The following is a 17,124-nucleotide window of genomic DNA, read 5'->3' as shown; positions in this document are numbered from 1 at the left end:
CTCGTTTCGTCTGCCTCGCTCCTTGTCTGCTGGTTGGCACGAACTCTGTCATTACTTCGTAAAGTGCGTATTGCATTCTGCATTGAAGTAATAAACTACCATTTGTCGCATTGTGTTCTTTCAGTGTAGAGAGCTTTATTGTGCTGTTCATTTCTCGTATTATTCTCTTAAATTGCTCAATTTCACAAGAAAAAGAAATGAACCGTTTAAACTGGTGTGCAGTACCTTGGCGAGAAAATGGTTTCTTGGCTTAAGAAAGTGAGCTGTCGCTCGCATTATTAGTTTTCCTTTGTGCTGGCATTACATGTATTCAAAATCGTTGTATGTGTAAGATTGTGTAAAAGGTACAGTTATGCTTAGTATAGTTACCTCTGGCGTTCTCAAATTGCTTCAAACTGTTGTAACGAACGCAATAAGAGAGAAGTGGCGAATCAAGAAAAATGTTTGTTAGCTAAAGCTACGGCGTAAGTTTCTAAATAAACACTGCTGCCTCGTTAACAGCTTGCTTGATACCCGAGATTGCTTTGTTTTTGCTGCGGCGATCGTTTGTGACGTTTTTTTGTGAAATAGTGATGTAAAATGAATGGAACAAAATTTGTGAGAAGGCGGGAACAAAAACGTAGCAACCATTTTCTTTTTCTTTCTTTTCTTCAGTTCATGCCGTCCGAAGTCGAGTGCTGCGGCAACTACCGAAGTGTTGCGTTGCGCACTGTATGTCTAGGTTTGAGCGTTTACTGCAGTTTTACTTTGCTGAAGGTTTCTTTTTGTAATGTCGCCTATATGCTTATCTATTCTGTAAAGTTAAACTCATGAAATGACAGCTGCCTTGCCGCGTCTTCCAGTGCAATGAACATATCTCCTCGTACCCACGTTTATCAAACATTGAGAAAAAAAGTGGCCATGTGGTTACGATTAGTATGAGTTGAAAATAAAAGTTTTCACTCTTTCAAAACAGTTCTCCCGTTTTATTGTAAATGTTTGCAAGAACACCCAATGGCATCGTGTGCTTGCCGCTCTAGTGGTGCACTTTACACGAAAAAATAAAATAAATAAAGCATTGGTTCACAGACGAGCACGCACACAGGAGTGGTCTTGGAGGCTGCTTAGTTCTTGTAATCGCTAAGAAATGGCATTCAAAATGACTGTTTCTGCGGCCCCCATCTCTGAGGCTGCAATGTTTCCGTACGCCTGTTTCTTGCTTTGCGAACTGAAATCGGCCGTTGGGGCCTATGGAGGGACTCCTCTCCTAACGTTTTATATATTACTTTATCGCACAAGAGCTGGCTTTGCACCTTGAAGTAGTCCAACAGCAAAGCTATACGGCGTGCAGGTTGGCGGGCGTTACTCCCCGGTGCCAGGAAAACAATTGTTCAAAAGGTGGTGCCACTGCTTCCGATGAACGCGAGCTTTACGGTCACGGGCAAAAACTCGAGCGGTCGGCGCAGGCTCATTTCTTCAGTGATCGGTTACTTCACTACTCTTCGCTGATTGTTGTATTCACCAACATACACTGCCGCATGACTCCGAAGAGCTACAGAACCAAGTAATAAATAAAAGCGTTCTCGTAACCGCGCAACTCTTTATCATTCTTTCGCGATCGCTATATATTAAGATGCATATATCAGTTGACACAACAGGTCTCATGTGAAGAATCATCCAGGTGCTTCTAATATGCTTCTAAGTTACATAAAGACAGCCAAGCCACTCTATCAACATGTACGCAATAATTTGTTTGCGGGCTTTCGTGTAGCATGGCTACCACCATGTGTCCGCCGTGCTAGAGGGCATTTCATCGAAGTTTTGGAGCACCGCCTCTCTATGCAATGATAGCCACATAGCCTCCGTACACATTCACGGCAGCATTTAAATAGGCCACAAATTAAAAAAAAACGAGTCCCTTGTACTTCAAGTTCAGGTTCACGTTAAAGGCCCAAGGGTAGTCCAATTAATCCAAAATTTGTCACAACGACGTTTATATTATGGGACCAAAGTATATTGCCACGTTCCATTCCCCAAGCTTTGTTATCGCCCCAATGCACTACAGAATTCTTAGCGCAAACCGTGCCTGCAGTTTTCAAGAAGCTTCGGGACTGTAGTAGATCATCTCGATAAGATCACGCTGTTAGGTTTGGCCTGGAGATTCGTCTCTCAATCCCTTCGGTGCACAGTCTGCCAGACGCTGTCGAAGATTTGAACAATTACCCAGACAATGCGGCAAGCAAAGGCGAGTTCCCGTCTTTCAAATGCGGGCCCTCTTGTCGTCTCTTCGAGCAGAAGCGGTGACTGATGCCCTCGGTGATTCATCTGGCGACGGGGAAGCTGTTGCGACCGGCGCCAGAGCTGAAAGGAGAGCGGCGCTTCTTTTAATCCCCAATCAAGTAGCCGACCGGCCGGCTGCCTATGCCCGCCAGGCATTGTCCCTGCTAGCCGGAGGATGAGACGTCATGTCGCTACGACATCGTAAACAGTTCCAGAGAGGACAACAAAGAACGCATCTTCCTGGAAGAGACCGCGGCGGCCACCGCAAATCATCTCGCTAATTGAGCGAACTGATCGGCGGACCTTTTGAGGTATGCTGTCAGGACCGTGGGACCTCTCGACTAGTGGCACACACGACGAGGAAGAGCCCTGCTGGCGCCACCTTGCAGTGCAGTGTTCACGACTCAATATTGGACGTTCACGTGGACCGTGCATGCTCGTCCCCCTCACCTGTTGTGTGTGTGTGATTGGTGTTCCACTCGGAGAGGAGGAGCCCGACAGGGCTTAAAACGACGCCGCAGAGTGCTGGACGTCGCTCTGAACTATGTAACGGTTCATCCACCACGCTCGTGGTTAGTGAAACCACTAACCTTTCTTCGCTGTAAATAAGTGTAAATAGTGTCATAAACCTGTTTTGTGTTTCCGTATCCTCCAGAGTCCTTCCTTCCGACACTTAACAACCGGTGGCAGCGGTGGGATGAACTTCACGACGTGGTGCTGTGCTGTGGTGAGTACTTGGTCTTCGCTTTGACTTTCCAGGCTTCAATTGTGTGAGTTTATTAGAAGCTGGATTGTGTGTGAATTAGGAAGATTACCTTTTGTGATTTTTGAGTTGTAGGGATCACCTAATTATGTGTGAAATGCAGGACCAAAGTACAACGGCATTCATGGTGTGGAAGGCAATGCTAAGAGATGAACTTTTGGTTGTGAGTAAGCATCTAGGCATCGAAGTAGAGGAAGGAATGGGCAGGACAGCAGTTGTGAGGCTGATCTCGCAAAAAGCCAGTAAGGAGGATATTGAAAACACGGTAGAGATCGTAGAAAAACAGAAAAAAGAAAGCGAAGAAAAGAAAATGAGGGATAGAAAAGAGCGTGATCGAGTACGCAACTTGGTGATCGAACAATTGGAACAGAAAATTGAGGCAAGGAGACTAGAAATTCAGTCATGCGTAAGTGTAGCTCAAGAGAAGTGCAATGTTCAAATGAGTGAGGTGCAGTTTAGAGCCGCAGAGAAGGCTAGCACATGTGAACATAGCAGCAGATTCAAAGGCGAATCGAGTTTGAGTGCTGCAAATGATGCTGCGCTGAGTAGAAAGGCCGACAGCGAATGCGACGAGGTGCTGTGCCAGTTTAATACTAGCGAGACAGCTACAATAGCGGTAGACAGGCTGGTACAAACCTCAACTGTGTTTGTCGCGACGGTGGATCTATCTTGCAGACAATGTGGAAGTAGTCAAGGACACCGGAGAAAGCTCAGGAGAAGCAGCGAAGGTAGAGGATGATAACGGTGTGGTTGGAGGCAGCTCCCAGCAAGACGTGCGAGATTTTTAACAGTAAAGCAGCTGCATTGTTCCTAAGAGCGTCAAGCTGTCCGCCAGTCTAGAGTGTGAAATAGGTGATTTTTTCGAAAATCATTTAGACGGCGCGGCGTCGACAGCTGACGAGTGCTGTGAGAGGGTGAGCGAGTTTGAGATGCGAGCGGTAGGCTCAGAGATGAGTCGCAAGAAGCGGCGCAGACGCAAGAGACGTCGGAAAGTCGCGAGAGAGACAAAAAGTACTACGCGGGTAAAAGAAGGCGCAAAACCGTTTAGCGTAGCAAGTAGGACTAGGAGTTCTGGATCGGCATCAAAGCCGGTTTGCATGCGTGCGAGCAGTCGGGCCAAAAGTCGAAAGAACGCCGGTTCGCAAATTGAATCACCTGGAAAGTGCCAGTCTTTCCGTTCTATCAACAGCAAGTTTCATGATGCGCCCTTGAGCTGTAATACCTACCGCTGATGACTCAACCCGCGACCGATTTCAAAGCAATGTCGGTCGCAAACGTCGCCGAAAAAGGAAGAAGCGTACGCGAGGGACAAAGCGAAGGGATGAAAGAGGTAGCAATCAGCCGGGCGAATGACGGAAGAGTGGGTTATCGGCCAGTTCGACGGGGAGGCCTTTGTGTCGTGCAGCAAAACGCCAGCGGCGAAGTGGTAGGCCGCAGCGCGCATCCTCGCGACGGAATTCGCGGAAGAGGTTTAAGGCTTTGAACGGACAGGGTATCGAAGGGGTCCTACAAGAAAGGCTACAATAGCTAAGCACCGCACGGGAGCTAGACCCAAGAGGACACCGTCGCTCTTTCCCACGCGTTGCTCGTATCCCCTCCGCCAGATTGACACAAGTCGGCCGAAATCGCAAATGAGGCGTAACGCTGCCGTTCAGCTGGTAGCACGTGCACGTTGTGGACTCGAGCGTCCTCGAAATCCGCCAAGACCGCGACCGCCGCGTGTGCGATTGAGGTGAGGGACGGCTGTAAGCTGCAGAAGGTGACACAGCAATTTACGGGGAAGCATCTTTGTTTGCTTATTTTTTGTTTTTGAAGTAATATTCCTTTGTCATCTCCCCGGGTAGTTTGTTTAGTTGCTTTTTCACTTCAATATTTTTTTGTGAGCTTTGTAAGAGCTTCGAGTGAAGTTTTTAATTGTTAAGCGGAAACAGTGGCCCGCATCAATCTGCCGACTGCGTGAAATTAGTTTTCTTGGAGATAAGAGCACGTAAGTCAATGAAGTTATGGTACGACCGCTAAATTTGAAAGGGTGGTGGCTATAGGTTATAGCGATATGACCTATGATGAGGTGTGTGTTAGTATGCTAGCATTCTTTGAATGAGAGTATGATGTCGTGCTAGAGCGCACAGCAGTCATGTGCGTTCTTTAAAGACAGGGGCTGACATGAGGCTACATTCAGTTGACGAGGGTGCTAGTATGTGAGGGTAATTTGCTTTTGTTATTTTAATGAGTGGTCACAGTTCAAGTGATCTGTTGAGCTGACGAGAGTAGCGTTCACCAATCTTTGAGACTCGAGATCTATTTCTAGAGTTTATAAAAACGCAGTTTGATGTGTTGTGAGAGTTTTCGTTGGCGTCAGGGTGTCCTCCAAGTAGGCACTCACGACTACGTTTTAAGTTTGTAATGAGAGAATAGAAAATGCGCCCAGATACCTTTTGTTGGTTCAGGCTGCATTTGTGTGGAATTTAGGTAGTTGTCTTTCATGAAATTAGTCATGAAGTTAGATGTAAGTTACAACATAGTGCGGATGGTAGGAAGCTAGTTTTGAAATAGTGTGATTACGGTTATATGGGGCCAAATTGTATTTGCCTTTGTGTGCTTTTCTCGCACGGCAATTTGTTCCATTTTTTGGTAAGCATCTACACGTCCATGATTGTTGTAACTCTGGCGGCACCAAATTTCCTCAAAATTTTAGCGTACAGGTTTCTCTTTTGTTTGTGTTTCTTGAGAAGCCTGGAGGGTTTTAAGCGGGTTCAATGTGCTTGGCTTCAGCATGGTATTGTGTTGTGTGGTTCGCCTTGCTGTTGTCGATCATTGTGAGCTGGTTTGGAAATTGCTTACGAGTTCGCAGCTGGAGGGTCAAAGCCAGGCCATCGTCCACGTCACCAACCATTCTCTTCGTGCCCAGCGGTTGGGAGCGCTGGCCAGCCGAGATTTTCTGGGTGGCGGAGGAGCTGTTAGGTTTGGCCTGGAGATTCGTCTCTCAATCCCTTCGGCACCCAGTCTGCCTGACGCTGTCGAAGATTTGAACAATTACCCAGACAATGCGGCAAGCAAAGGCGAGTTCCCGTCTTTCAAATGCGGACCCTTTTGTCGTCTCTTCGAGCAGAAGCGGTGACTGATGCCCTCGGTGATTCATCTGGCGACGGGGAAGCTGTTGCGACCGGCGCCAGAGCTGACAGGAGAGCGGCGCTCCTTTTAATCCCCAATCAAGCAGCCGACCGGCCGGCTGCCTATGCCCGCCAGGCATTGTCCCTGCTAGCCGGAGGATGAGACGTCGTGTCGCCACGACATCGTAAACAGTTCCAGAGAGGACAACAAAGAAAGAATCTTCCTGGAAGAGACCGCGGCGGCCACCGCAAATCATCCCGCTAATTGAGCGAACCGATCGGCGGACCTTTTGAGGTATGCTGTCAGGACCGTGGGACCTCTCGACTAGCGGCACACACACGACGAGGAAGAGCCCTGCTGGCGCCACCTTGCAGTGCAGTGTTCACGACTCAATATTGGACGTTCACGGGGACTGTGCATGCTCGTCCCCCTCACCTGTTGTGTGTGTGTGTGATTGGTGTTCCACTCGGAGAGGAGGAGCCCGACAGGGCTTAAAACGGCGCCGCAGAGTGCTGGACGTCGCTCTGAACTATGTAACGCTTCATTCACCACGCTCGTGGTTTGTGAAACCACTAACCTTTCTTTTCTGTAAATAAGTGTATATAGTGCCATAAACCTGTTTTGTGTTTTCGTATCCTCCAGAGTCCTTCCTTCCGACACTTACAACGCCCACTCCGCGAACTGTACAGATTATTCCGGAATACTCGTCACCGCCAGCGATAACGCTAGAACATTCGATGGCAAGAGTGTAAATGCCGACGCACTTCGCCGCTTGTCAGTAGTTGATCGACGGCCGACGCTCCGTTCGCTGCTATCTGTGAAAAGACTGCTACTGTAATCGGACTTTCCGTTTACCGGGCACAGGTTCGCCCGAATAAACAGTTAAATTCCAACATTAAGTCCCCTGTCCTCGGCACGTCACGACCCCATGACAATATTCAGGGTGTCCCACGTAGTTTGAGCCAGATTTTAAAAATATGCCAGATTTCGTAATTACGACGCAACCCAACGCATGTTGCTCACCGCTGCCTTGAGTTAGTCAGACTAGTTTTCGTGTTCTCAAATATTGTTTAATTAGATATGTTAATACGTGACTGATAGTATCGGCAATCGCAGGAAGCTGTGGAATTTTAATTTCCCTCAAATAGATTGGAGTAGTAGCGTCCCGTCAGCTGTGGGCAGTGAGCCCGCAAAGGACTTCATAGATTTCTGCCTGAATTGCAATCTAACCCAACTTGTATCCCAACCAACGCGCGTTACAGAGAGCAATTCCAGCATCTTAGATCTAATACTAACTAGTCATCAAGAGAGCTTATCATCAATTACATATCTGCGTGCCGTCAGTGACCACAAGGTAATCCATGCGGCTTTTGCGTTTCGACCTGTAAAACGCGATCTTGTCAACAAAACAATCCGTCTTTACGACAAGGGCAATTATAGTGCCATCAATAATGAATTGATATCTTTTCTTCCTGATTTCGAGAGAATAAGCCATACACGCTCTGTGGATGAGAATTGGATTATATTTAGAGATAAGTTAGCCACTCTTGTCGAGAAATTTATCCCAAAAATAACGTTTACCGCAAACCGAAACAAGCCATGGTTTTCACGTACACTTCACAAACTAAGAAACAAGAAAAAACGCCTCTTCCGATCAGCCAAACAGTCTAAACTTCTGTCCTTATGGGAAAAATATTACGCCGCGGAAGATGATTATCTTAGAACCATTCGAAACGCCAAGCACGTGTTCTTTCATGAAGAGCTGCCCAAAATGCTTGCAACCAGCCCTCGCAAATTCTGGGAGGTGATAAACCCTCAGGAGATGCGCACCACTAGTCTTTCAAATGCGCATGGCGATATAGTCGACAACAATGAATGCGCGAACCTTTTTAACGAGGCCTTTTTCTCTGTTTTTACGAATGAGAGTTCAGTTCCCGATTTTTCTTCACCTGCGCGCAGCACCGAGTCTATGCCCCCGATTGCATTTTCTACGGACGGCATCATTTCGATTATAGAAAAGATTAAGCTTTCTTCTTCTGCAGGTGTGGATGACATTAATTCAAAACTTCTCATAAATGTTAAACATGTGTGTGCCGCATACCTTACATTATTATTTTCGCAGTCATTATCATCAAGCATTCTGCCAGCAGACTGGAAAGTAGGCAAGGTCGTTCCAGTCTACAAATCAGGTAACAGAGATTCTCCACTAAATTACCGTCCCATATCCTTAACAAGTATCCCCTGCAAAATCATGGAACATGTCATCTACTCCCATATCATCAACTTCTTGGACTCAATGCACTTTTTTCATCCTTCTCAACACGGGTTCCGAAGGGGTTATTCTTGTGAAACGCAGCTGGCCATTTTCATTCACGACTTACATTCTAACCTTGACTGCAACATTCAGACCGATGCTCTTTTCCTGGATTTCGCCAAAGCATTTGACACTGTCCCTCACAAACGCCTAATTCTTAAATTATCTCTGTTAAATCTAGATCCTAATGTACTTGCATGGATAACATCTTTCCTGACTAATCGTTCCCAATTTGTGTTTGTTAATAATCACTCATCTAACCGACTACCTGTAACCTCAGGTGTCCCGCAAGGGTCTGTCTTAGGGCCTCTACTCTTTTTAATTTACATTAACGACCTACCATTGCATGTATCATGTAACTTTCGTATGTTTGCCGATGACTGCGTAATCTACCGATCAGTAACCAACATTCATGACCAAACACTAATTCAGCATGATCTTAACAACATACAAACATGGTGTGATCGTTGGTTAATGAACTTAAATCCTAATAAATGTAAGCTCGTTTCTTTTTCTCGCCACCGTAACCCTTTTGAGTTTACCTATTCCATCAATAATGTTCCCATACAATCAGTTCAATCATTCAAATACCTCGGCATCACCTTGGCTCATGACCTGTCTTGGCGTCATCACACTACTAACATCATCTCGTCTGCTAATAAATCACTCGGGTTTCTCAGACGACACTTACGCCATACTCCGCCTCACGTCAAGACGCTTGCATACAAATCATTTATCAGGTCCAAACTCGAGTATGCATCTTCCATCTGGAGCCCTCATCAATCATACATCATAAGTGAACTCGAATCACTTCAAAATCGGGCTACCAGGTTCATTCATTCTGCATATTCATACGATATCAGCATCTCATCTCTAAAGGCGGAATCAGGTCTAGATACCCTTGCTTCACGCCGACGGTGTGCCACCCTCTCTCTTTTTCATATGTTTTATTTCAGTTCACTGAATCATCCACCGTACATCACGCCCCCTCCGCACATATCCCATCGCACTGGTCATCCGTTACAAGTCGCATTACCACGTACCCGGACCACTGTATTCCAAGCCTCCTTTTTCGTAAGAGCAGCAAAAGACTGGAATGGCCTTCCTCACGCCACCTGTGCCATCACTAACCCATCTATGTTTGCAGAAGCCATTAAAAACACCGTTGTATAGTTCTCTTTTTTTTTTTCTGTTATGCACCACCCCTTATGTAATACCCCTACAGGGGGTCTTTAAGGAAATAAAAGTGAAGTGAAGTGAAGTGAAGTGAAGAATACGACAGATTCCGGTTTGACGCACCACACGGGGTAGCAGCGGCATGCACGAATTTTTGTACCAATCCTTTAAAAAAGCACCTCTCCATGCGATGTCAGTGCTTTAGAATTTGATTTTTTGGTTTTGCCAACCATGACTGTGACGATGACAGGCTACGAAAGCCATGAACGGTTAGGAAACTTTTTTGATCACACTAAAATGATCTGCGATGCTGTTTTGCTGCTCCGGAGTATTGTCAGTTTGGCTAGCAAATCAGTTATAAAATATTGCGCACAAAAAGTTCAAGCAGAGTGAGCAAAATACATAACAATAACGAAAACAAGTTTGATTTGATTGATTGATTTGTGGGGTTTAAGGTCCCAAAACCACGCTATGATTATGATAGACGCCGTAGTGGAAGGCTCCGGAAATTTCGACCACCTGGGGTTCTTTAACGTGCACCCAAATCTGAGCACACAGGCCTACGACATTTCCGCCTCCATCGGAAATGCAGCCGCCGCAGCCGTGATTGGAACCCGCGATCTGCGGGTCAGCAGCCAAGTACCTTAGCCACTAGACCACTGCGGCGGGGTCTTTGCTAGGCGCGCCTGCGCGACAATACACTTATCGATATAACATTCGCAGCAAATTCATGCGTAAGCTTTTTTTAGTGTGGAACACACACGTACCTGTGATAAAATGGTTTTCGCACACACTGGCTTCAACGTTCCGTACTCAAAGGCTACCTGTCGTGGTGGCCCTTCTTACAGCCACGGTACACCTCATTTTCTTTCTTCATTTCATGAGAATTGATACCTGCGTTTGCCTTTCACGCTCGACTTGGAGCAGCCAACGGCTGAACAACCAACAATGGTTTATCAGGACGAAGATAAACAGCCAACCTCGAGCATGCATCCTGAATAACCTGAGACTTGCGGTGAAGCAGTTTGCCGTCGTCTACTCTTTTCGAACCGGAAGCTCGCAATAAGCGAGGCATCCCACAATACCTCGCTCTTTTACTGGTCACCTATTAACTATCTTTTGAAGAAACAAAGACAGATGAAACATTTTAATGAGAAAGTTGTGGATCGGTTTGTAAAACATCGGATTAGACAGTACTGACCTTCATATGTGTTAGGTATTAGTGTTTTTCTGCTAATTACAAATGCCCGCAAAAAACAAAAATACCAAATGACAAAGCCGCTCGTGCGCCAGTGCACGCAATGATTCTAGTGCTTCCTAACGTTCCGTGAACGAACGACCATAGAACTTGCCCCATTGTGCTGTCTCGGCAAGGCCGCAACGATAGTGGTGGCTTTACGATGGACACGTTCTGCTATCAGCCACAAAAACAATAACCACTGTGACTGCTTATCGCTGTCATGAGCCGGTGCGAGGGAAGCGTGTGGTTCGTACATGGAACGTTAGTGAACACTAGAATCATCGTGAGCACTGACACGCGAGCGGGTTTGTCACGTGGTATTTTTTTGTATTTTGAGGGCATTTGTCAATAGCAGAAAAACACTATTACCTAACAGATATCAGGTTCAAAACTGTCAAGTCAGACGTTTTGCGAACCAATCTACAACTTTCTCATTGAATTTTTTTCTATCTTCATTCCTTGAAATGTTAGTTATTTAGACATACCTAATTAAACAATATTTGAAACACACAAAACAGTCTGACTAACTTCTGCTTGATCAATATGTGTACTAGTTTTAGATGTAAAGTTTTCACTTCAGCAACTGCCCACTGATTACACGTAAGTGTATTTTCAAATCGATAGGGCTTTAGAGCTTTTTGGCAGCAATACCAGTGTGGACGTCACAGGCAGTGGCAAAGTCAGCTTGTCCTTACCGAGAAGTCACAATCAATACAAAGAAATAATTACTGGAATACGTTAATTCTGTGCAAATTAAAACCCGATTTCCTGCTTGTCAAGCAGGAGTTCTACCACAGAGCAACGTCAATACCTGCAAGTGTTTCAGAAAAAAAAAAAAAACTCGATGCGAACTTCATGCATGAATGTTGCGTAGGAAGAAAGAGGACATTAATAGATTGGGTCGGAAGTTTCGTCTTGATAGCTTCAGGGGAGATCTCGGAGTACCTGGACTGGAGCGATATGTTCGGGCTGCCGAATGGCACAGAAATGGTCCTTTAGCTTAGAACTTCAGAAGGCCACCTCTCAGTGGTAGCGGTGCCAGCGAAGAAGGACCAATGTGGCTCCTGCAGCCAAATGAGCTGCATGATTTTTGTTCTAGCCTGGATGGCCGGTATAGGCATATTGCTAACGGCAATGTGTTCACGACTTGTCTCCCGCACAATTCCTGAGCACGTGGCTAATCGTTAGTCCGTTCCCGCACGCTTTACATACATCGGTGATACAGAAGATAGGGTAGCAGTGACCTAGAATTGTAGGTCTATTGTTGAGTGGGTTTGGAGTAAGCGAGAGCTTCTGGCATCATGCCTGTGCGGTGGCGCGAACTTAGGGCTTTCAAGCCAGCCTATAGGTTCGGGTAGTTTCTCGGAACGTTGTGAGCCGATCACCCCACGACCATAGTAATACCTGTGACTGCACGCCTGTCGAAGTGTCTCAGAGAAGCTCAAAATCTCACAAGCGTGAAGGTATTAGATATGTGAGGGTCAGGGGTTCAAATGCCCGCAGTTTGCAAAGAAGAAACATTTTAATACCGGAGCCGTTTGAATAGTATCGTGCAGTATAGTGTAGCAACGGTGCGGGATGAGAAAGTGAGAGCCAGGACGAAAGATGTGAGGTTGAACACGAGGAAAAGAGGGAGTGCACAAAGTAAAGGATACCATATTAAGAATAATTAAAAGACGTAAAGTGAAAAAATAAAAATAGAACAATCCGAAAATGAGAGACAGAAACCAAGAGAAAACAAGAAAGAAGCAGATCAAAAGGAAAGCATAGGCAAGCATCAATTATAAGGAGATAAATGGAGCAAGAAAAAGAACCAAGGATGAGAAGAAAAATAAAGAAGAAATAATTAATGATAAAGAAAAGAAATGAACGTGGGATGGATGCGCTGTCTCCCGGTTGTTGTCGCGGCTCGCAAACGATACTACGCTATCTGGTGGTGTATACTTCGACGATTCTCGTGCGCAAGAAGCAAGAAAAGACAGTACTGCTTACTTTGCTGGCGAGTGGCTGTCTTGTAATGCACGAAGAGCAGAAAAACCACCGACGCCAGCGGCGTTGGTGGGTTCGTTTTGCTCTGCAAGACCGCAACAAGCTCAGTCACGCCAACAGCTAGATCGGTCACCTCTTTCACGAAATACGGAGGCGAAGTAGGCACAGAGTAGGTTAAACTGCCGTTGGTTTCAACGTTAAGTTACGTGCACTGCGGCAAAACAAGTGAGTAGGGCTTGGCTGCCATTTTTCAAAATTCCTTGACTAGCGCTCCTATTGGTCCGCCGTGACCGATTCGGCGGCAGACGCCGCAAAAATCGGTCCAAGAGCAATCGGCGCGTAGAGGGCCCTTTCGGCGGATCTCGCCGCCGCCGAACCAGATTCGGAGCACTTTCGGCGGCCGGAATGCTCAGTGTGAACGCGGCCTAAGAGTGCTTCGAGCTTGCAGGGGAGTCGTCACATCACACGTGAGACATGAGCACCATCTGGCAGTTATCTCGGAAAACGAAGCGCGCGTGCGGCGTTCACGCCCGTCTCGGGGGTGGTGGTGGTGGTGGTGGTGAAAACATTTAATAACCATTAAATGGTTACAGAGAGGTGATTGGGTTGGGGCCTTATTGGCCTCCTACCCTCACAGCACTAGGTGGAACCCCTATTCCGGGGCTCCATTGGCAAGCAACGCCGCCCGCGCACGTTGAACCAGAGCCTCTTGGGCCTTCAGGTCTTGACAGCCGAGCAGGGCCGCCTCCCAGTCCTCTCTCGTGGGATTGGGGTTGGGGGGGATAGATGGATTAGACTGGCACGCCCAGACGATGTGAAAGGTGTCAGCCACCTCACCACAGAACTGGCACGTGCCATCAAAGGATGAATTGAAATGTTTTAGCACCGCCGGGCACAGTACAGTATTGGTAAACAGTTTTAAAAGGAGGCGCTCGTCAGCGCGATGCAGTCCCTTACAAGGGTCTGGATAGCGCCGGTGCTCCTCCTTGTAGTAATTGGTAATATCTTTGAATGAAAGGGCCGAATTGTCTGATTGCGAGTAGGCTTCCAAAGACAGGGAGATAGCCCGGGAAGAGAGTGCGCGGGCGGCCTGATCGGCCTGTTCGTTACCCCTGAGTCCTTGGTGACCGGGTGCCCAAACCAGATTTCGCGGAGTTGGATTAACGTATCGGCAGCTAGGTTCCAGTATGCGCTGAGCAAGCGGTGAAGCCCACCCTAGCTGATAGTTTCGACAGGCCCCTCGTGAGTCGGTGATGATATGTTTAGAAGAGGGATAGGTGAGAGCCAGAGCGATGGCAACCTCCTCCGCGTGTGTTGCGCTGTAGGCTTTGAAAGTGAGCCCGTTTACGGTGTTTGCGTTGTGTATGACTGCGGCAGTATACCACCCCCCATGGTGCGGGCCGGCAACGTCCACGTAGCACACGTGTTCCTCTTGACCAAAGTGTCGCTGCAACGCTTCCGCGCGCGCCTGGCGGCGACCACTGTGGTTTTCTTTGGACATGTTGCGGGGAAGGGGTCGGACCCGGAGGGCGCGTCTCCAAGGTTCTGGCACTCTCACCCTTTCCTCAATATAGTAATCGTGTTTGATGTGTATTCGGTCCAAGAGGCGGCGACCGGAATGGGTCTGTGCAAGGCGCGTGTATTGGTTAACGAGGTGGGCTTCTCGAAGTTCCCGGTAGGTATTCACCACGCCTAGGGCCAGAAGTCTCTGGTTGGACGTGGTGATAGGGAGGTCGAGAGCCCGCTTGATAACTTTACGGTGGATGACCTCGAGTTGATCATCCTCGTGTTTGCGTAGGTGCAAGTAGGGAGTCGAGTAGAGTATTCTACTCGTTACGAAAGCATGGGCAAGCCGCATTGCATCCCTGCTTCGTAATCCGCCCCGCTTGTTGGAGACCCGGCGGACCATACGGCCCACCTGGTCTCCCAGGTGATAAGGTGCAGAACGCAAGGCGACGGGTCGGTGCCATCACCATGTCGTCTTAGCAAAGTGTTGGAAACACTTTCCTTTCGTGCAAGCGTTGCGTGGTCAGTGCAGTATGATAAACGCTACGGTCCCTACAATTGCTTATATATGTCTTGTCTAGTGAAAGATATACGTACAAAATATTGACGTGTTGCTATGGTGCCTCAGATATGCGCAGTAATTGCTTTTTAATTGACAATCGCACAAGTATGAACGATGAACCTTGAGCAATATTGGTGGGCGCTGCGGATGGGGTCGGTCGTTTAAGGTATCGGCTGGTCACTCCGGTGCCTTTTAAGGTGCTGTTAAGGGTGGACAAACAGACAAAGGTACAGACAGAGAGACCAAATTTTAGGGGCGAAGCTCCTTATAGCGGCACCCGTTCGTCCCTCGTAGCCGTTGTAGTGTGTAACAAATATAACCTTTTGACTTTCAAGGTGGTGCCAGTGAGACATTTCTTCTGTGCGTTGTTGAACAATAAAAAATAGTGCTCAATGTACATGCCAATGGCTGCTAAGGGGGAATGAGAGACAGGACCATTCTGCTTTTAGTTAACGCGCACGCTGCTATCCCCATTAGCAGCCATTGGCATGTGCATTGAACACTATCTGACAAGAAAGGGTTGCTACGTTATACTTGCTGGGTGTGACCGCCTTAGTTTTAAAAAGGTTTAGCGAGCGTTGGGCTGCAGTGCCATGAATACAGTGAACAAGTATATACCACGAACTCGAGGTGGTTAAAGGCGGGAAGTAGGCCCGAAGCGCAAGCCGTAAGAAAGTGTGCGTGTGCCACCTCTCGTTTAGTCCTTGGAATGTCTGCTGGATGGCGGTGCTTCTATATGGGAAATATCTGATGAAAAGATGCGGGATGGTGGTACTTGGAAAGTTGAATGGATGGACGAACGGACACACAGACAGATGCATGGATGGACGCATGAGCGGGCGCAGGGGCGGATGCATGGACGAACGCAGGGACGGACGCACGAACAGACGCACGCACGGACAGGTGGATGGACGAATGGACGGTTACACAGACGTACGCAGGAACGGTCGGAAGCAAGAATAAATGGACGGACGAATGCTTCGCCCCCTTCCCCATCATTCACTCCGTGGATATGCTGCCATTTTTTTAGCGTCCAAGGTCCCTTAGAAAGACTATCGTCTTTAATAGTTGCGTCGTTGGCAGTCGACCCTATACTCACCTCGCTCCGCAAAGTGCGTCGCGAAACAACTTGTCCGCAGAACGTACGCACTGGAGGTGTCTAACGGTGAGCTTTTTATACACACCATATACTGTTAGCAGTTCCATGACCTCCGAGATGGCGGGCGCGCGGCGTCGCGCACCCGCCATTTCGGAAGCCATGGCAGTACTCATAGCGCGATGACTTCAGAGTGTTTGTGCTTACGTTCAATCAAGTTCGCGACTCAGTTGCCCACAGAATAGTGAACCACGGCACGACTTCATATCTGCGGTGCTTACCTTTGCACTGTGCAATAAATGCCGAAGGACTTGTACTCGGTGACCTTCTTGGTCAAAGTCAGGTGCACTGTTTTACCGGTGTATTTTTTCAGTTTTTCGGTCCTGTAAGAGTACACATTGCGAATGGTTACACTCAGTCACGTAGTTTTAACGCTGATAGATGCAAGCAGCCGAATCGTAAAAGAATGAGTTTTTATTGATATGTGGGGTATAACGTCCCAAAACTACCATATGATTATGAGAGACGCCAAAGCGGAGAGCTCCGGAAATTTCGACTACCTGGGGGTCATTATCGTGCACCCAAACCTGAAAAAATGAACAGTCGTTCAACTTTTACCCAACAAAACAATATTGATAAGTAATATTTGACGACACAGACGCATGTTTGCTAATGCACTGGTATTCAAGCGTCACACTCATGACGTCAGTGTGGCATAATCATGTGGCTGCTGACCTGCGTCAGTGTGACAACGAGGCTGCTGTGACACATGTCAAAGCACATTTTAACACTAAAGTGTTTCATGTTTACTACGACTTCGCTGATGTATTTTCGTCTCAGCTATCACGAAGAGCCCGCATGTGATGCATGCATTGATGTCAATGTGACATCAGAGTCATTATGTCCCACCATGTTGGTAACCCAACAGGAAAGATTTCAGTGACGTCAGCATAAGTCCTCTACACTCGCTATAAACGCCTGCGGTCTCGTCAAAAAATTCACTCTAGTGTAAGACGCACCATCTCTTATGCATATGTCATGGAACGTTGTAGATTTACTGCCAGAATTGAACTATAACAATAGAAAACACAGCAGAAATTTACGATAT

General features: G+C 47.2%; 1 protein-coding gene across 2 annotated transcripts in view; it reads right to left on the bottom strand.

Annotated features, from left to right (window-relative positions):
* Nucleotides 1-17,124, bottom strand: part of LOC142765457 (uncharacterized) — a 143,072-nt gene that overhangs the window by 39,038 nt on the left and 86,910 nt on the right. Inside the window, exon 9 of one of the 2 annotated variants that reach the window (XR_012884259.1) lies at nucleotides 16,298-16,399. The exons of the other annotated variant lie outside the window; for it this stretch is intronic. The gene's annotated coding sequence lies outside the window, so the exon portion shown is untranslated. The remainder of the gene's footprint in view (nucleotides 1-16,297; nucleotides 16,400-17,124) is intronic. 2 annotated transcript variants of the gene reach the window in all.

This window comes from Rhipicephalus microplus, chromosome 6 (assembly GCF_043290135.1).
Source record: "Rhipicephalus microplus isolate Deutch F79 chromosome 6, USDA_Rmic, whole genome shotgun sequence".
Lineage (NCBI taxonomy): Eukaryota > Metazoa > Arthropoda > Arachnida > Ixodida > Ixodidae > Rhipicephalus > Rhipicephalus microplus.
Note: the sequence above shows the minus strand (reverse complement) of the source record. Positions and strands in the feature narration are given on the sequence as shown.